General features: G+C 44.4%; 1 protein-coding gene across 8 annotated transcripts in view; it reads left to right on the forward strand.

Moving 5' to 3' along the window:
• Positions 1 to 22082, forward strand: part of slc12a8 (solute carrier family 12 member 8) — a 250883-nt gene that overhangs the window by 1452 nt on the left and 227349 nt on the right. For all 8 annotated transcript variants that reach the window (XR_011592652.1, XM_070875493.1, XM_070875494.1 and 5 more), the window contains exon 2: positions 144 to 250. The gene's annotated coding sequence lies outside the window, so the exon portion shown is untranslated. The remainder of the gene's footprint in view (positions 1 to 143; positions 251 to 22082) is intronic.

Consider the following 22082-nt stretch of genomic DNA (forward strand, 5'->3'; position numbering starts at 1 on the left):
AAAATGATTAATAAGTATAATCTGAGTTGTGATTATGAAGTTAGACCACTAGATCAACTGCAAAGTATTTTTCAAAAAGTATATACTGTGAGTTTAATGAAGAGTGGGTGTATTTAATTTGGGACATTCTTTTCTTCCTACAGTAACTTCCATGGATGCATTCCATTCCATTGATGTTCTTAAGACAGTCATTCAGCCTTGGGGTCTGCTGATCACACCTTGCTCTAGCAGTTTGATGTCATCTGAACTGGTAAATTCAATTATTATCTTTATAACCAACTATCAATGTTTGTTTCATGTATTGTATTCTATTCTCTAATCCTCCCGGCTGTCATTTCGCTTATGCTTAGTTAACCTGACTCACCATGCATTCCCTCCCACCTACAATCTGACTAGGATGTTCAATACCAGATGCCAGCCTTCCACTGTTTCTACTTCACCCTCAGAGGTCCTTGTCACCTCAAGGTTCACCTTCTTAAACACTCTCCTCACCAGCTTCCCAGATCCACCATAAACAAACTCCAACTTATCCAGAGCTCTGCCTCTGTCCTGCACAAAGTCCTGCACACCCATCACCACATTCTTGTAAATCTCCACAGGCTCCCTGACCCCAATGCATTTCAAATTTCATATCCTTTTCTTCAAACCACTCACTGCACAATGCCTCTACAATCTTTTCCAGCCCCGTGTCTCATCATGCACCCTCTGCTCTTCTGACTCTGGTTTGTTCTGTGTTAGTTGCTCCCTCTGCTTTTAATGTTGGCGACAGAGGCTTTAGACACCACATCCTTATACTCTGGAGCTCTCTCTCCAAACTTCTTTTCCTTACTACCCCTCTCTCCTCATCCCAAAACCTCCTCAATACTTACTTGGTTATGCATTTAATCATTTGCCTAACTTTTCTGCTTTTCTAAAACTCCTTGTGACATTTTGTTATGTGAAAGGTGCTACACAAATATATAATTTATCTTAATATTCTGTCAGCTTCTGAAAAGAGAGACTGGTTCAGCTGTAAACCCTTCATCAGAACTATATGAAGCAACAACACATTTAATGGAATATTGAAATTTTAGTTAACTCATGCATTTTTTTACTAGATTTAGAATGCCTGTAATGTTTTCAAATCATTTGCAGTTAGCTCCCTCCAAGTAGGGAAACATTGGTGAAGTTTATAATCAATAAAAAGAAAGAAAGACTTGCATTTATATAGCCCCTTTCACGACCACCGGACGTCTCACAGCGCTTTACAGCCAATGAAGTGCTTTTGGAGTGTAGTCACTGTTGTAATGTGGGAAACGTGGCAGCCAATTTGTGCACAGCAAGCTCCTACAAACAGCAATGTGAAAATGACAGATAATCTGTTTTTGTAATGTTGATTGAGGGATAAATATTGGCCAGGATATCGGGGATAACTCTCCTGCTTTTCTTCGAAATAGTGCCAAGAGATCTTTTAATTCCACCTGAGACAGCAGATGTGGCTTCGGTTTAATGTCTCATCCAAAAGATGGCACCTCTGATGGTGCAGCACTCCCTGAGCAATGCACTGGAGTAGCAGCCTAGATTTATGTGTTCAAGTCCCTGGAGTGGGACTTGAACCCACAACCTTCTGACTCGGTGATGAGAGTGCTACCCACTGGCTAACATGGTGACAATAGCCATGTTCTCCAGTTGTGAACTATGACAGAAAAACTAAAATATCTTGCAAAGTTAATTAAAAAAGGTACAGTTTTCAGTAAATGCCTTTGTTTAGTATTGTACTTTAAAACGATGAAAAGCAAATTGGGAAGAATTGCACCTTTTAATGTACTACCATTGTTTATTTAAAGCGGAAGTTATATTCTACTGAATTGTTCTATAATCCAAAATGTTGAGGGTGATTACATGCATTTACTGGTGTGTCTCATGCTTCCCTGGTTACCCTGTTTTAGACCTGCTGGTGAGAAATCCCCGCATCCACTCCAATTACATCATTACTGAGGATAGTAGATTTTGGGATCATTTCTCACTTATGATGTTACAAGACTATCATGATATTAGGACTGAGATGAGAAATATCTTCACTCAGAGGGTTGTGAATCTTTGGAATTCTCCATCCCAGAGGGCTGTGGATGCTGACTTGATGACTATATTGAAGGCTGAGATCGATAGGGATATGGGGATAGGGTGGGAAAGTGGAGTTGTTGTAGAAGTTCAACCATGATCTTATTGAATAGTGTAGCAGGCTCGAGGGGCTGTATGGTCTACACCTGCTCCTAATTCTTATGTTCTTATGATGTCACAAATGGGAGAGTTCCTAATAGTGTGTGCTCCCAGACTACATCGAAGTAGCAGTTCTGAAGCATCAGTGCCACAAAGGGTAAATAAGAGATTATGGTAAGTGTATAATTATTTCCCTTTACAACATCAGAGTGACTGTTGCCAACAAACCAGAAGCTGCTGCCAATGAACCAGAAGCTGTGCAGAAGCGTTCTACGTGGCGTTTTAAATATGAATGTATAATAATATAGCCATATCACATGCCTGAATCTATGGAGCTATGGGTTGGTTTAATGATGCATAATAGCGTGAGTTGGTTTGTAGTAATCATAGAATCATAGAAATTTATAGCACAGAAGGAGGCCATTTCAGCCTACCGTGTCTGCGTCGGCTGACCAAGACCTATCCAGCTTAATCCCACTTTCCAGCTCTTGGTCGTAGCCCTGTAGGTTGCGACACTTTACGTGCACATCCAAGTGTTTTTTAAATGTGGTGAAGGTTTCTGTCTCTACCACCTTTTCAGGCATGAGTTCCAGACCCCCACCACCCTCTGGGTGAAGAAATTTCCCCTCATGTATGATATTTTCACGGGGGAGAGTTACGGAGATTTGTTTGTACGGTGTGCAATCTCCGTGCGAAGGAAAAGGAGAAGAAAATTAATAAAAATGTACGTTTACTGTGTTTTGCTGGCACAGATTTTCTTTTCCTGATGCGGTTCTGTTCGGCAGTAACGATCTCTTTTTGCCACCCCCTCCCTCCTTTCTCTCGAAATGCTTTCTTTGTAATGGCAACAATATTTTCTGTTCAGTTAGCAAACAACCGAAAAAACACTGAAACTGCGCATGTGTAACTACTTCAACTTCGTTTGCAGCAGTCGCGTCCTTACAACATATATGATTTGTATTTCCCTTTAAGTAACAATAGGCAATCTGTATTGCAACTGAGGATAACCAGACAGATAGAGAAAATTTAAATGGAAGGACTCAGTCAGTATTCTGGTGCAGTTAAGGTTGAATTGTTTTTGGATCGGTTTCTACTTCTGTTTGATCTAGCGCCTTATTTCGAGTCCATTCCAGTTTAAAAAAAAATCACATTCCATCTTAAAAGTTAGTGGATTACCTTCTGTGGCCACATATATAACAAAGGACAAGAATGGTTGATGCCTTATCAGAGCAGGGCAAAGTGTCTTGAAGCATAATTAATCAATTAATTAATCAATTAACCAAATTTGAAATTGAACCTTTCAGCTAATCAGAAGGTTGTATTTTTGGGTTCCCTTGATATTTCAGTGAGTTTATCTGGTGAGGAGTTGAGCTGTAATGTCAAGGAATCTCTCATATTTGAATCCTGATCGTCAGTAAACTAATTCATCCGAGCAGGGGTGGAGACTGACTCATCAAACACGATTTGTCAAAACTGAAGAAGGAAGTCAACAAGAAAGCATAAATGTCCACAGTTTAAACAAAAGAATAAACTTCATACCAAAATTTAAAAAAAAACAACAGTGGCCTGAGTTAGGGAGGGGAAATTTGGGTAGGATCCCACTCCTGATCATTTCCTCAAAGTTCATATGTGTAAATGTTGGGCAACTTCTTCAGGAGGGAAGAGGAAAAATTGCTAACTGGAAAAAATAATTCTGCAAAGTTACATCTTGTACACCAATTTTGTATTTCTGTTTCAAGTTCCGTGTATGCTTTTAGTGTTTTGCTTGTTGTACAAAACTGAATGATATGCCCACAGCTCAAGTTCGGTTCCTGAAAGCTGCTGATAAATTTTTCATCAATTAGGTCATGCTATAATTGTTTAATTCCAGATTGTGTCTTCAAGTGTTCTAAATTGTTGATACATACAAGGTCAGAATGGATGCTTAAAGATTGCTAATCTACATGAGAACTGGTTTGACAACCTGTTTATAAACAAGTGCTAACTTCTCAATTCCCTGTAAAAATGAATCTAAATAATGAACCTTGTAGGCAGATTTTGTTTGAAATGGGTGTTCAACATCACATTTAATCGTTTATGTTGCACTTTCGACCTGATGGTAACTATGTGTTTGCCATGCACAGAATGCTAGTATTTTCATCTCCACCCTCTGGAAAAACGACAGTACTTATTTTTCCAATCTAAAATATAACTTCAGTTTAGGTATAATAAATTGGACATTTTTAAAGATAGAAATTGAGTGAGTGTGACAAATCAAACTTCAACAGGGTTAATTTTTATTGGGAAATGCCAATTCATGGGAACAGTAGCATAGTGGTTATGTTACTAGACTAGTAATCTAGAGGCCTAGACTAATGATCTGGAGACATGAGTTCAAATCCCACTACGGCAGCTTGCGAATTTAAATTCAGTTAATTAAATAAATCTGAAATAGAAGGCTAGTATCAGAAATGATGACCATGAAACTATTGGATTGTCGTAAAAACCCATCTGGTTTACTAATGTCATTTAGGGAAGGAAATCTGTTGTCCCCTTACCTGGTCTGGTCTATATGTGACTCCATAAGAATATAAGAAATAGGAGCAGGAGTAGGCCATACGACCCCTTGAGCCTGCTCTGCCATTCAATAAGATCAATTGACCTCGACTCCACTTTTCTGCTCTATCTCAATAATCCCTTGATTCCCCTAGACTCAAAATGATCTATCTCAGCCTTGAATATACTCAGAGACTCAGCATCCACAGCCCTCTGGGGCAGAGAATTCCAAAGATTCACAACCCTCTGAGTGAAGAAATTCCTCCTCATCTCAGTCTTAAATGGCCTATCCCTTATCCTGAGACTGTGCCCCCTAGTTCTAGACACTCCAGCCAGCGGACACAACCTCCCAGCATCTACCCTGTCAATCCCCTTCAGAATATTGTATGTTTCAATGAGATCACCTTTCATTCTTCTAAACTCCAGAAAGTATAGGTCCATTCTACACAATCTCTCATCATAAGACAGCCTTCTCATCCCAGGAATCAATCTAATGAACCTTTGTTGCACTGCCTCAAAGGCAAGTATATCCTTCCTTTGATAAGGAGACCAAAACATTGCATAGCACTCCAGGTGTGGTCTCGCTGAGGCCCTGTACAATTGTAGCAAGACTTCCTTACTCTTATACTCCAATCCCCTTGCAATAAAGGACAACATGCCATTTACCTTCCTTATTGCTTGCTGTACCTTTATAGCTTTCTGTGTTTCTTGCACGAGGGCACCCAAATCTCTCTGATTCCAGACCCACAGCAATGTGGTTGACTCTTAACTGCCCTCTGAAATGGCCTAGCAAGCCACTCAGTTGTAACAAACCACTACAAAAAACAATAATAAAACCAGGCAGACCACCCGGCATCAACCTTGGCACCGACTTCGGACACGACAACAACACAGCCCATTTGACCCTGCAAAGTCTTCTTCACCAACATTTGCGGACTTGTGCCAAAATTGGGAGAGCTGTCACACAGACTACTCATAGTTATATTCATCCACAAAGTCATACTCACAGAATCATACCTTTCAGCCAATGTCCCAGGTCCCACCAGCAAGACAGACCCACCAGAGGTGATATACAGTCGGGAGGGAGTGGCCCTGAGAGTCCTGAACATTGACTCCGGACCCCATGAAGTCTCATGGCTTCAGGTCAAGCATGGGCAAGGAAATCTCCTGCTGATTACCACCTACCGCCCTCCCTCAGCTGATGAATCAGTACTCCTCCATATTGAACACCATTTGGAAGAAGCACTGAGGGTAGCAAGGGCACGGATGTACTTTGGGTGGGGGACTTCAATGTCCATCACAAGATAGGCTCGGTAGCACCACTACTGCCCGAGCTGGCTGAGTTCTGAAGGACATAGCTGCCACACTGGGCCTGTGGCAGGTGGTGAGAGAACCAACTCGACAGAAAAATGTACTTGATCTTGTCCTCACCAATCTACCTGTTGCAGATCCATCTGTCCATGACATCATTGGTAGCAGTGACCACCGCACAGTCCCTGTGGAAACGAAGTCCCATCTTCACACTGAGGACACCATCCATCGTGTTGTGTGGCACTACCACCGTGCTAAATGGGATAGATTCACAACATGTCTAGCAACTCAAAACTGGGCACCCATGAGGTGCTGTGGGCCATCAGCAGCAGCAGAATTGTATTCCACCACAATCTGTAACCTCATGGCCCAGTATATTCCTCACTCTACCATTACCATCAAGCGAGGGGACCAACCCTGGTTCAATGAGGAGTGCTGTCGAGCATGTCAAGAGCTGCACCAGTCATACCTAAAAAAGAGGTGCCAATCTGGGGAAACTGCGAAACAGGGCTACATGTAGGAGAGGCCCATAAAAAGGGCGTGGCAGTCGGAAGGACAATAATGATGCAGCTGAAGATGGTTGGGCCTAGGACACAGCCATGATCTTGTTGAATGGCGGAGCAGGCGCGAGGGGCTGGATGGCCTACTCCTGTTCCTAATGCTTATGTTCTTATGTTCTTATGTTCCTCCATATTAAGGTCAGAAGTGGGGATGCTCGCTAATGACTGCACAGTGTTCAGTTGAGCAGTCCAAGCCTGAATGCAGCAAGATCTGCACAACATTCAGACTTGGGCTGATAAGTGGCAAGTAACACTCATGCCACATAAGTGCCAGGCAATGACTATCTCTAACAGGAGAGAGAGTCTAACCATGTTCTCTTGATATTCAACGGCATTGCCATTGCTGAATCTCTTACCATCAATATCCTGGGGGTCACCATTGACTAGAAATTGAACTGGTCCAGCCACATAAATACCATGGCTTCAAGAGCAGATCAGAGGCTGGGTATTCTGCGGCGAGTGTCTCACCTCCTGACTCCCCAAAGCCTTTCTACCATCTACTAGGCACAAGTCAGGAGTGTGATGGAATACTCTCTGCTTGCCTGGATGAGTGCAGCTCCAGCAACACTCAAGAAGCTTGATGCCATTCAGGACAAAGCAGCCCACTTGTCGGCACCTCATCCACCACATTCACTCCCTCCATCACTGACGCACTGTGGCTGCATTGTGTACCATCTACAAGACGCACTGCAGCAACTCGCCAAGGCTTTTTCGACAGCACCTCCCAAACCCGTGACTTCTACCACCTAGAATGACAAGTGCAGCAGGCGCATGGGAACACATCACCTGCAAATTCCCCTCCAATTCCCCTCCAAGCTTTCCTGACTTGGAAAGCATAGGGTAAGTCCCAATTTGTACTGTGAATAACAGTGCCTTTCAGAATGGAGCTGGTAACTTTTTAATATCATGAGCCCGTGGCTGAGAGAAACTGCTTTCTCAAAATTACAAAATTTACTGCAGTAACCTTTTATAAAGTGGCTTGGAGGTTCACAAGCTGAACACCATGTTGGACATGTACTCACCACTGTGGAAAACCCAAGTGGAATTGAGGCGTTTTGCACTGCTTGGTTTTCGTGCGTTGATGTACAATTGAAATGCTTTTACATAAACGTGAAAGTAGCAATACAGCAGAATTCTTTATGATACTTTTGATCTTCCACTTCTCTCTCAACCACTGAATGCCTCCGAAGTTCTGGGTGAGTCACGACTTTCTCCAGTTCAACTTTGGGAAGATGTATGGTCCACATCACAGTCTCCGCTCCCTTGCTACGAACTTCAGTCCTCTCTACGGCCAGACCATTCATAATCTTGCCATCCTGTTGAACCCTGAGCTGAGCTTTAAACTCTCATCCTATCCAAGACCACTTGCATCCACCTCTACAACATTAGCTATCTCCAGCACTGACTCAGTCCCTCTGCTGCCTTTCTCACTTTCAGACTTGACTACTTTAACACTCTCCTTTCTGGCCTCCCATCATCCATCCTCCATAAATTAGCTTGGCCAAAATTCTGCTGCATGTATCCTGTTCTGCATTGTCTCACTCATCCATGACTCCATCCTCACTAACCTGCACTGACTCCCTCTTCCCACTTTATTCAATTCAAAATCCATGTCCCTCTATGACCTTGCCTCTCCTCTGTAATCATCTCCAGTTCTGTTTTCCCTCTTGAATGTTTCATTCTTCCATCTCTGGCCTTTTGTGCAGCCCCCCTCCCATTGCTCTACCATTTGAACTACCTTACTCCCTTCTTTGGACTCTTGTCCTTAAACTTATCTGCCCCTCTACCTCTCTTAATTGTTAAATACCTCCTTAAAGCTCATGATCTAATTTTTGATCATCCCCCAATTTCTTCTTTCCTAGCTTGGTGCCCATTTGAGAAGCACCTGGGGACATTTTTGTTAAATGTTCTGTTTGGCTTGATAAGGTATGTGTATACATAAAATTCAGTCTGGTTTAATAATTACTATACATTAATAGGCCTGTCCAGCCAGAAGGCCATGTCATTAATCCTTGTTATACTTCTGAGGCTTGAGAATAGAACAACAGCTGGCACATGATCATTTTCAAGGCAGTCCCCCAATCCAGAGACTGGATCGACTGAGCCTGTATTCACTGGAGTTTAGAAGGATTAGAGGGGATCTCATAGAAACATATAAAATTCTGACGGGACTGGACAGGTTAGATGCAGGAAGAATGTTCCCGATGTTGGGGAAGTCCAGAACCAGAGGACATAGTCTTAGGATAAGGGGTAGGCCATTTAGGACTGAGATGAGGAGAAACTTCTTCACTCAGAGAATTGTTTACCTGTGGAATTCCCTACCGCAGAGAGTTGTTGATGCCAGTTCATTGGATATATTCAAGAGGGAGTTAGATATGGCCCTTACGGCTAAAGGGATCAAGGGGTATGGAGAAAAAGCAGGAAATGGGGTACTAAAGGAATGATCAGCCATGATCTTATTGAATGGTGGTGCAGGCTCGAAGGGCCGGATGGCCTACTCCTGCACTTATTTTCTATGTTTCTATATTTCTATGAGTTACTGCAGAACTTTAGCTATCTGCTTAGTTTTAAACATGACGTATAGCAATGAGGAACCCTCTTGGCATTCCCCCTCCCCCCCCTCCCCTCAAAAAAAATAATTTCCACATTACAGGAAAGATGTGATAGAAACATAGAAACATAGAACATAGGTGCAGGAGCAGGCCATTCAGCCCTTCGAGCCTGCACCACCATTCAATAAGATCACGGCTGATCATTCACCTCAGTACCCCTTTCCTGCTTTCTCTCCATACCCCTTGATCCCTTTAGCCGTAAGGGCTACAGAGGGTATGGATGAGGTTTACGAAGATGTTGCCAGGACTGGAGAATTTTAGCCATGAGGAAAGATTGGATAGGCTGGGGTTGTATTCTTTGGAACAGAGTAGACTGAGGGCAGACCTAATTGAGGTGTATAAAATTCTGAGAGCCATCGATAGAGTGTATAGGAAACACCTATTTCCCTTAGCAGAGAGGTCAATAACCAGGGGACATAGCTTTAAAGTAATTGGTAGAAGGATTAGAGGGGAATTGAGGAGAATTTCTTTTCATCCAGAGGATGGTGGGGGTCTGGGACTCACTGCCTGAAAAAGTGGTAAAGGCAGAAACCTTCATCACATTTAAAAAGTACTTGGATATACTCATGAGGTGCTGTACACTGCAAGGCTATGGACCAAGAGCTGGAAAGTTGAATAGGCTGGATAGCTCTTTTTTGACCGACGCAGACACAATGGGCCGAAAGGCCTCCTTCTGTGCCGTAAATATCTATGATCCTATGCTTAATCAGAAGGGCAGTAGGGCGCTTGCAATTTCATAATAGCTACCATGGGTAGAGAGAGCTACAACTGATATCTTCTATAGACTATAAAAGGATATAGGTGATTTGATTGAGGCTTTTAGGATTTTGAAAGGATTTGATTGGGTAGCAAGAAACTTTTTCTCTGCTGATGGGGAGTCTAGGGGAGATAACCTTAAAATTGGAGCCAAACTATTCAAGAGCGAATTTAGGAAACACTTCTTCACACAAAGGGTGGTTGGAGTGTGGAACTCTCCCACAAAAAGCAGTAGATGCTAGCTCAAATAATAATTTTAAATATAAGAGCGATAGATTTTTACTAGCCAAGGGTATGAAGGGATATGGAGCCAAGGCAGTTGGGTAGGGTTATAATACAGATCAGCTATTATTTCATTGAATGGCAGAATAGGCTGGAAGGGCTGAATGGCCTACTCTTGTTCATAAGGGCTCAATTATCCCCAGTATTTGCGCCGTTTTTTTGGAGCAGGCTGCTTTTTCTGGCCTAACTTAAAAATCCCCAGTTTCCCCAATCAATTTGCATCAGCGTAACTGACTTAGTTACGAATGTTTTAAGTCAGTTTTTTTTTCAGCCAAAGGGGGCGTAACCAGTCACCACACGCCACTTCTGGCCATTTAGGGAAGTTTGGCCAGCTGAGAGTTACTCCAGTTTTGATTAGGCCAGTGAATGTGACCTGTCCTGAAAAACCTTCCCTAGAGTTAAGGAAATTAGCGCAGGTAAGGAAAACGACGCAGCGGATGCCCGGACACAGTGAAAGAATTGAAAAACACACAGCAGCAACTTACCTCCAACCCTGCCCAAAGGCTGTCCGGTCTCATTCTCGGTCCCCACACACAGGAAGGCTGTCCAGTTGGTTCCATTCTGAGTCCCCGGTACACACACATATACATACCCACACCACCACACACACACCCACACCTCCCCACCCTTCACTTCAACTGACAAAGCAGTCCTCCTGATGTTTCTAGGTTGCAGGTCTGCTTTTACTAACTCACAGATCGCAGTTACCACTTCTTTGCGGAAACGCAGCCTTCTGACACAGTCTGCATCACTCAGGCGCAGGTATGAACACCTGTCTCGATATATCCGACGTGGGTAAAACCTCCTCGTTAACTATGTCCTGTATGGCTCAGAGACATGGACCATGTACAGTAGACACCTCAAGTCACTGCAGAAATACCACCAATGATGCCTCCGCAAGATCCTACAAATTCCCTGGGAGGACAGACGCATCAACATTAGCGTCCTTGACCAGGCCAGCATCCCCATCATTGAAGCACTGACCATACTTGATCAGCTCCGCTGGGCAGGCCACACCGTTCACATGCCAGCCACGAGACTCCCAAAGCAAGCGCTCTACTCGGAACTCCTTCATGGCAAACGAGCCAAAGGTGGGCAGCGGAAATGTTACAGGGACACCCTCAAAGCCCCCCTGAAAAAGTGCAACTGACACCTGGGAGTCCCTGGCCAAAGACCAGCCTAAGTGGAGGAAGTGCATCCGGGAGGGTGCCGAGCACCTCGAGTCTCATCGCCGAGAGCATGCAGAAATCAAGCCCTCAACTGTGACAGGGACTGTGGTTCTCGTATTGGACTGTTCAGCCACCTAAGGACTCATTTTTAAGAGTGGAAGCAAATCTTCCTTGATTCCAAAGGACTGCCTATGATGATGATGACGAAGGCCTCCTGCCCATCACCATACGTGCTCTGAGGTGCCTCATGCGATGAAGTTGAATCAATTGTCTCCTCTGCAGCACCATCATGCAGAAGGCTTGCATGAGGTATGGCATTGTCAGTATTGCCCCCATGATTAAATTATATCTTTGTAAGAAGCTCAAAATGGCAGGCAGGACAAGCTTCTTTGTTGTGTCTCTCTCCAAGCTCGGCGCCCTAGTATGGACCACACCCAGGTCTGAGCATGCGCAGTGGGCTTGCTTAGATTGGGAAACCCCCCCACCCCTCTTCACCCCGGGCTTCATTTGATGTTGCTTGCTGCATAGTGGCATAGTGTAAGGGTTCTCATCCCTTCAGTTCGGCTTCCACATCACCCCACCACCCCCAGGCTTCTTTTGAAGCCGAGCCCCGAGCCCCTGTGTCTGGCAGAGGGACCGATTCTGCTGGCTGACTCTCCAACCCTCGAGCCCGGTTTGGAGACTTTCAGTGGTGGCGTGGCACTTAAAAAAAATCCAAACTTAAAGAATTGCATGAAACTTCCATTTTCTGCGTTTTCAGTTGGAAAAATTTAAGCTTGATGATGCATATTTATGTGTTCTTGACTCCCTCCAAAACTTTGCCTAAAAAAAAAGGCGTCTTTCTGCGCCGATTTTTTGATGTATACTGGAGACTGCCTGAGAATACCAGGTGCAGTCGGATTTTTTTCACAAAGGAGACGGCCGATGCAGACTTTGCAATGAGGGAGGAGGTCTGTGAAATATCAGACGAGATAAACATAATGAGAGAGGAAACATTAAGGGGCTTAGCAGCTTTGAAAGTGGATAAATCCCCAGGCCTGGATGAAATGTGACCAGATTGCTAAGAGAAGCAAAAGAGGAAATAGCAGAGGCTCTGACCATCATTTTCCAGTCCTCTCTGGCTGCAGGTGTGGTACCAGAGGACTGGAGGATTGCTAATGTTGTAACTTTTGTTCAAAAAGGGAGAATGGGATAGACCGAGTAATTACAGGCCAGTCATCCTAACCTCAGTGGTGGGAAAATTATTGGAAAAATCCTGAGGGACAGGATAAATCCTCATTTGGAAAGACATGGATTAATCAAGGACAGTCAGCATGGATTTGTTTAGGGAAGGCCGTGTCTGACTAACTTGATAGAATTTTTCAACGAGGTAACCAGGAGGGTTGATGAGGGCAGTGCATATGATGTAGTGTATATAGATTTCAGCAAAGCTTTTGATAAGGTCCCACATGGCAGATTGGTCATGAAAGTAAAAGCCCATGGGATCCAGGGCAAAGTAGCAAGTTGGATCCAAAATTGGTTTAGAGGCAGGAAGCAAAGGGTAATGGTTGATGAGTGTTTTTGTGACTGGAAGGCTGTATCTAGTGGGGTTCTGCAGGGCTCAGTGCTGGGTCACTTGCTTTTTGTGGTATATATCAATGACTTGGACTTGAATGTTGGGGGTATGATTAAGAAGTTTACAGATGACACTAAAATTGGCTGTGCGGTTGATAATGAAGAAGAAAGCTGCGAACTGCAGGAAGATATCAATATACTGGTCAGGTGGGCGGTACAGTGGCAAATGGAATTCAATCCAGATAAGTGTGAGGTGATGCATTTGGGGAGGTCTAACAAGGCAAATGAATTTAAAAAAATGGTACGACACTGAAAAGTGTAGAGGAACAAAGGGACCTTAGAGTGCTTGTCCACAGATCCCGAAAGGTAGCAGGCCAGGTAGATAAGGTGGTTAAGAAGGCATATGGAATACTTGCCTTTATAAGTCGTGGCATGGAATAAAAGAGCAAGGAGTTTATGTTTGAATTGTATAAAACACTGGTTAGGCCGCAGCTGGAGTACTGTGTGCAGTTCTGGTCACCACATTACAGGAAGTACGTGATTGCACGTACTTCCTGTAATGCACCCTGAAAGGGTGCAGAGGAGATTTACAAGAATGTTGCCTGGACTAGAGAATTTTGGCTATGAAGAAAGATTGGAAATGCTGGGTCTATTTTCTTTGGAACAGAGGAGGCTGAGGGGAGACCTGATTGAGGTGTATAAAATTATGAGGGGCCTGGATAGAGTTGATAGAAAAGACCTGTTTCCCTTGGCAGAGGGGTCAACAACCAGGGGACATAGATTTAAAGTATTTGGGGGGGAGGTTTAGAGGAGATGTGAGGGAAAATTTCCATCTAGAGGGTAGTGGGGGTCTGGAACTCACTGCCTAAAAGGGTGGTAGAGGCAGAAACCCTCACCACATTTAAAAAATACTTGGATGTGCACTTAAAGTTATGTAACCTACAGGGTTACGGACCAAGAGCTGGAAAGTGGGATTAGGCTGGTTAGCTGTTGGTCGGCCGACACGGACACGATGGGCAGAAATGGCTTCCTTCCGTGCTGTAAATTTTTATGTTTCTATGTTTATCTCTGCTCCATTGGAAATAGTTCCATATCTCCTCATTACTATAGTTTATCACCACTGGAATAATCCTGGTGAATCTGTGTTATAACCACTTTAAGGTGTTAACCTTGCTTCAGTGGTAACATTCTTATATCGGAGTTAGAATGTCATAGGTTCAAACTCCATTTCAAAGACTTGAGTACATAATCTAGGCCAACTTCTGAGCCGAACTGAAGGCAGAGGTGCTGTCTTTTGAATGAGATATTAAACTCAGGCTTCATCTGCCTTTTCAGGTGGATGTAAAATATTCCACTATTTGAAGAAAAGCAGAGGAGTTTTCCCAGTATCCTGACCACTATCTATTCCTCAACCAGCATCACTAAAATATATTATCTGGCCATTTCTCTCATTGCTGTTTGTGGGACCTTGCTGTGCGCAAATTGGTTGCCACATTTCCATATACTACAACAGCGACTACACTTCAAAAATACTTTGTCGGCTGTGAAGTGCTTCACAGCGTTCTGATGTCATGAAAGTCTTTCTATAAAGGCATATTCATTCTTTCCTTCTCTGTGACTGTAATATCTTTTCTCTACTGGGACTGCCCAAAACTGCACATAATACTCTAACTGTGGCTTAGCCAATGTTTTGTATACAACAACAACTTGTATTTATAACATCGTAAAATGTCCCAAGGCGCTTCACAGGAGTGTTATAAAACAAAAATAAATACATTTGACACTGACTGAGCCACATAAGAAGAAATTACGGCAGATGACCAAAAGCTTGTTCAAGTCTTCAGGAGCGTCTTAAAGGAGGAAAGAGAGGTAGAGAGGTTTAGGGAGGGAGTTCCAGAGTTTAGGATATACATTTGTCATTATTTCTTTACTATTGTATTCTGGCCCATTTTTATCAAGGCTAAAATACTGCTAGATTTTAATAAAGGATTTTTCTACCCACACATGCACAGGGAATTATGTATTTGAACTCCGAGATTTCTCTGTACACCCACTCCTGTCAGTGTCTTTCCATTGTGTATACAGGTTAGACCTCCCTTATCCGGGACTCCCTTATCTGGCACCACCCCTCGTCCGGCATGATTCTGGTGGCCGGGGGAGCGTGCGCAGCTTGCGGCCGACCTCCACCCCGATTTAGGGCCGCGCCGACACTTGGCCCGCCGTGGCTACCTCGACGCTCAGCCCGCGGACACTCGGCCCACTGGGGGCCCACCGAAACTCTGCCCACAGGGGCTACACCGGCACTCGGCCCGCCGACACTCGGCCCACTGGGGGCCCACCAAAGCTCTGCCCACAGGGGCTACGCCGACACTTGGCCCGCCGGGGCTAAGCCGACACTCAGCCCACCGGGGGCTTGCTGACACTCTGCCCACCGACACTCGGCCCACCGACACTCGGCCCGCCGAGGCTACACCGATACTCGGCCCGTCAGGGCTACACTGACACTCAGCCAGCTGTCACTTGGCCCGCCGACACTCGGCTCGCCAGGGCTACGGTGATATTCAGCCCGCCGGGAGCCCGCTGATACTCAACCTGCCGACACTAGGCCCGCCGGGGGCCTACCCACGCTTCGCGGCCCGCTGACACTTCGGGCCCATCCGGGGCACCGATCTCCTCCTCCCACCCCTCCCCGACCCCGGCCCATTTCTCCCACCCTCAGGCTGACTTCCCTTTTGGCAAAATCCCTTATTCGGCACAGGCCAGGTCACGAGGGTGCCGGACAAGGGACGTTCAACCTGTACTCCCATTGCTTGTATTTCCTTTCAAAATGTATTACCTCACATTTATTCTCATTAAGTTGCATCTACCATCTGTCTGCTTATTCAGCTAACCTATTTGTCTTCCTGAAGTCTTTTACAGTCCATTTTACTGTTTGCCAATCCTCCTATATTTGTTTTGTCAGCACACTTAAAGTTTGTTCTCCCTAAACCCAGATTGTGCATCTATCAACTCCAACCCTTCTCTAACTCCTCCCAACCCCCGCAGGTAATCAATTCCACAATTCTTTCATTCCCTTACTTAAATGTTACCTAAATTCTCTATTTTCTTTTGACAACATTAATTTGTGTGGCTAGCATACCAAAGGTTCAGTTAGTAACTGATTCCTGTTTGTGTTGTGCTAACTCTTATAATGCATAGAAACACATAGATGTTACAAAATGGAAACAGACCATTTGCCCCACCCAATCCGTGTTGGTGTTCACCCTCCACATGAGCAGAGCAAATAGCCCTAATCATATTTATCCATCCTGTTTCCATATGTCATTATCCCCCTTTTCTTCATCCAGCTATCCAACTAATCTTGAATGTTGACCTAGTTTATGCCTCACCCACTCATGGGAGTGAATTGAACAGCCTTGCAACTCTGTGTGTAAAGAAGTTTATTTTTCTCTCTGCCGTCTTACATTTAATCTTTTATCTATGGCCTCTCATGGAAATGGTCTTTTTCTATCTACCCTGTCCCATTCTTTCATAATTTTAAACACTTCTATCATATCGCTCTGTAATCTGTGTTGTTCCAATGAAAAAAGCTCCCAGTGTATCAAGTCTTTTTACACATATGTATTTCCTCATCCCAGGTACAGGATTGAACCTCTCTTATCCAGAACTCCCTTATCCAGATACACCTCTCGTCCAGAATCATTCCCAGCCACCGGCTTGCGCATGCGTAGAGATCCGACATGAACAAATTGAAGTCCTTCATCGCTGTCGACTCCCGCATTCGCTGGCCTAACCCCGCGATCCACTGCCCCGCCCCCCCCGCCCCATGATCTCTCTGCCGCACTTCCCAGTCCCAAGCCAGCCAGCCCCAAAATCCCCTTGCTCAGTACCTGTGCCATCCAATTTAATGTGACCACCCCCCATCCAGAAAAATCCCTTATCCAGAACAGGCCAGGTCCCGAGGGTTCCGGATAAGGGAAGTTCAACCTGTATCTTCTCTAAAGTCTCAATATCCTTCCGACAGTGTGGAGCCCAGCACAGTACACTAACTGAAATCTTATTAAGGTTTTATATAGGTTTATCATTACCTCTTGGCTTTTATATTCTATAACTCTTGTGATAAGGTCTATAGAAACATAGAAACTTAGAAAATAGGTGCAACAGCAGGCCATTTGGCCCCTCGAGCCTGCACCACCATTCAATATGATCATGGCTGATCATGCATTTCAGTACCCCATTCCTGCTTTCTCTCCATACCCCTTGATCCCTTAAGCCGTGAGTACCCCTTGATCCCTTAAGCCGTGAGGGCCACATCTAACTCCCTTTTGAATATGTCTAACGAACTGGCCCCAACAACTTTCTGTGGGAGAGAATTCCACATGCCCACAATTCTCTGAGTGAAGAAGTTTCTCCTCATCTCGGTTCTAAATGGCTTACCCCTTATCCTTAGACTGTGACCCCTGGTTCTGGACTTCCCCAACATCGGGAACATTCTTCCTGCATCTAACCTGTCCAATCTCGTCAGAATTTTATATGTTTCTATGAGATCCCCTCTCATTCTTCTAAATTCCATTGAATACAAGTCTAGTCGATCCAGTCTTTCTTCATATGTCAGTCCTGTCATGTCCTATAATTCCATTTGGTATTTTTTTATAACCCTTTCAACCTGAGGTGCTGCCTTTAATGTCCTGTGAACTTGTACCCCCAAATCCCTATGTTCTTCCACAGCACTGAACCTACTTCCATTTGGGGCATAGATTTTGGTTAAAAAAATTATCACCTCACATTTACTGACCTTGAATTCCATCTGCCACTTTTTAGTTCATTCCCCCATCTTATCACTATCTCCTTTGCAGCTTCCTCTATGTCACGAAAGGAATAAAGATTTGCATTTATATAGCACCTTTCACGGCCACTGGAATTCCCAAAATGCTTTACAGCCAATGAAGTACTTTTGGCTTTTAGTCACTGTTGTAATATGGGAAATGTGGCAGTCAATTTGCGCGCAGCAAGCTCCCACAAACAACAATGTGATAATGATCAGCTAATCTGTTTTTTTGTTATGTTGATTGAGGGATAAACATTGGCCAGGACACCAGGGATAATTCCCCTGCTCTCCTTCGAAATAGTGCCGTGGGATCTTTTATGTCCACCTGAAAGGGCAGATGGGGCCTCGTCTCATCCGAAAGAAGGCACCTCTGACAGTGCAACACTCTCTCAGCACTGCACTGGAGTGTTGGCCTAGATTTATGTGCTCAAGTCCCTGAAGTGGGACTTGAACCCATAACCTTCTGTCTCAGGCAAGTGTACTACCCACTAAGCCACAGCTGACACTATAAAGTAAAGAACGCACACTGGGAAGAATGGAATAGTCAGCCTATTCATGAGTAAAAGCTCAATACAGAGCAGCCATGATCTAATTAAATTGTGAAACAGGCTTGAGGGGCTTGCAGCAGCAGGTGAGTTTGTCATTTCTTTACTGACCACTGGCTGGGAGTGTCATGTGGCATTAAGGCAGTTCAATTCAGAGGAGAAGCTTAAAATGATTGAACTTATGTTTTATTCCACTTGAATCTTGCCTCCTGTTGACTGATTGTAGACGAGCATTATTGGCAGAGAGAACTGTGAGGTTCTGTCTGTTCAACGCTTCTATTTGAATAAGGATGTCTGCTGATAGAACTGCTTATGAAGGAGTCCTTTGCAGTTCTAGAATCATCGAATGATACAACACAGAAGGAGGACTTCATCCCATCGTGCCTGTGCTGGCTCTTTGGTACAGTTATCCAATTAATCCCATCCCGTGCTCTTCCCCATAGCCCTGTATTTTTTTCCCTTCAAATAATTATACAATTCTCTCATCCAAAAGACGCCACCTCCGACAGTGCAGCGCTCTCTCAGTACTGCACTGGAGTGTTAGCCTAGATTTATATGCTCAGGTCTCTGGAGTGGGACTTGAACCCACAACATTCTGACTCAAGAGATGAGGGTGCAACCCATTGAGCCACAGTTGACACTGTCGCACATAAAACTTAATTTAATAGATTAGAATTTCAGATATGAACTACTCCACAGCTAATACACCCTGCCTCAGCCAATCTGTCCTCTCTGTTTGAATCTGACCAATCAATTTCTTGTCCCTCCCGCAGCATCGAAACAGCCCGAGCCAAAGTCACATACGACATTCCGTGTGATGGTGACCATGGTGCATTATCTTTCCTTGTCCACCATTGACCTTTCTGCAGCTTTTGACAGGGTCAATCACACCATCCTCTGCCAAATATCAGGAAATATTGAGCAGACTGGGGCTCTTGTTTCTGAAGAAGAGAAAACTACTAAGAGACCTGATAGAGTTCTTTAAAATTGTGAAGGGATTCGATAGGGTTGATGTGAAGAAACTTTACAATTGCGAGTGAATCCAGAACAAGATGCATAAAAATAAGATAGCCACTAACAAATCAAATAAATTATTTTGGATGGATCTCTTTACAGTGGTGAGAATGTAGAACTCATTGCCACCTCTGCCCAACCTCAGCCCATCTTTTGCTGAGACCCTAATCAATGCTTTTGTCGCCTCGAGACTTGACTATTCCAATGACCTCCCATCCTCCAACCACTCTAAATTTCAGCTCATTCAAAACTCTGCTGTTTGTATTCTATTTTGCACCAAGTCCTGCCCTCCCATCACACTTATCCTTGCTTATCTCTTCTTTCGTAGGCAGTCCCAAGGAGTCGAGGATGAATTGTTTCCGTACTAAAAGTTAGTTCTCGGGTGACTGATGAATCCGATGCGGGACCTACAGTCTCTGTCACAGGTGGGGCAGACGGTAGTTGAAGGAAACGGGTGGGTGAGGTGCTTGGGTTGCCATGCGCTCCTTCCGCTGATTACGCTTGGCTTCAGCTTGCTCCCGGCGTAGAGACTCGAGGTGTTCGGCAGCTTCCCAGATGCTTTTCCTCCATTTTGGGGTGAGGATTCCTAGGTGTCGATGGGGATGTTGCACTTTTTCAAGGAGGCTTTGAGGGTGTCCTTGAGGCGTTTCCTCTGCCCACCTGGAGCTCACTTGCCGTGTTGGAGGAGTAGCGTGCTTTTTTGGGGGAGTCTCGTATTAGGCATGCAGATGATTTGGCCTGCCCAACGGATCTGATTAAGTGTGGTCAGTGCTTCGATGCTGGGGATGTTGGCCTGAGCGAGAATACTGACGTTGGTGTGCCTATCCTGCCAATGGATTTGCAGGATCATGTGGAGACAACGTTGGTGGTACTTCTCCAGTGCTTTGAGGTGCCTGCTGTACATAGTCCATGTCTCTGAAGCATATAGGAGGGTGGGTATCACCACTGCTCCGTAGACCATGGGTTGGTGCTGGATTTGAGGTCCTGGTCTTCAAACACTCTCTTTCTCAGGCAACCGAAGGCTGCACTGGCACACTGAAGGCGATGTTGGACTTCGTCATTGACTTCTGCCCTTGTTGCCAGTAGGCTCCCGAAGTATGGAGATGATCTTCACTGCGCGGCACATCTAAGAGAAATGCAGGGAACAGCACCAACCCCTGTACATGGCCGCCTTTGACCTCACAAAGGCCTTCAACACTGTCAACCGTGAGGGATTATGAAGCATCTTCCTCAAATTCGGCTGTCCTCAAAAGTTTGTCACCATCGTTTGCCTGCTTCATGACGACATACAAGCCGTGATCCTGATCAATGGATTCACCACAGACCCAATTCACATTCGGTCCGGGGTCAAGCAAGGCTGTGTCCTTGCACCAATGCTCTACTCGATCTTCCTTGCTGTGATGCTCCATCTCACCCTCCGTAAGCTCCCCACTGGAGTGGAGCTAATCTACAGAACAAACGGGAAACTGTTCAACCTCCGCCACCTCCAGGCCAGATCCAAGGTCGCCCCATCCTCTGTCATTGCTTATCTACATCGGCACTCAGTCCCCCAACACTACAAATTTAAAATTCTCATCCTTGTGTTTAAGCCACTTCATGACCTTTTCCCTCTCTATACCTGTACATAAAAGACCTACAACTCCTCCCCTCCTCCTAACCCCACTACTCTTACTCTGAACTTCTCACTGACAGCCATGTCTTCAGCTGCTCAGCCCTCATGCTTTGGAATTCCCTCCCTAAACCTCTTTGTCTCCACCTCCCTCTCCTCCATAAAACCCGCCTATTCAAGCTTTTTGGCCATCCCTCCTCATATATTCTCCTTTAGCTTGGCTTCTATTTTTTTGACTATGCCCCTGTGAAGTGCCTTGGGATGTTTTTCTACAACAATTATGTGATATAAATGCAAGTTGTTTATTACTCAGTTTATCAACACTTTCCTTTACTAAATATCTCATCTATTTTTGGTTAAAACAACACAGTGAAAAGTAATTGGATCTCACTTTTTAGTCCTGAATAGTGCACAGAAGTTCACTAATATGAGTATCTTGAAGTATTCAAGGTCCAAAATCTGTTTTGTTACCAGTTGTCTACAGAGAGTTCTATCTTGTTTGACTGTAAATTGATGTTCTTTTTGAATTTCTTGGTGCTATTTGTGTACACACTTTATGCCAAACTACTCCATTTCGGTTTTCTTTCTCGTGGTCCATCTAAATGAGCAAATAATATCATAACGTCCTGCTGCTTGGTTGGGAATTCCAGCCTGTCTCACCCATATTAATCAGCTTTTACAGGAGTGCACCACCAAAGTTGTTTGTTACATCTGTGTGACCTTGCTTACTATTCTAATGTGTTCTATTCTTTTGGCTGAGATTTCCCTAACCAATTTTCATGCATATTACTGATCCGGTTAATGTTTGCCTTAAGTTTACAGACTGCAGACTGGAGGTTTTCTATGAAAACACATTTTTCAGCATTGCATTGAAGCAGAAACTGCAGCACAGTTGTGGCCTCAAACCACCTCTTAGGCTTCATAGGCACTTCAGTATAACTACATATGGCATGAAGCCATCTCTTTAAACTTTAAAAATAAACTTTAAATCCTTTGTCTGGATCACAGACAGCACTGTTGCTGTACATCTGAGCCATTTTCTCTGGAATTTTTCTGGGTTATGCAAATAAATATTTTAAGAATCTAACTACAGTATTTGGCCTCACCG

This window comes from Pristiophorus japonicus, chromosome 3, assembly GCF_044704955.1.
Source record: "Pristiophorus japonicus isolate sPriJap1 chromosome 3, sPriJap1.hap1, whole genome shotgun sequence".
Lineage (NCBI taxonomy): Eukaryota > Metazoa > Chordata > Chondrichthyes > Pristiophoridae > Pristiophorus > Pristiophorus japonicus.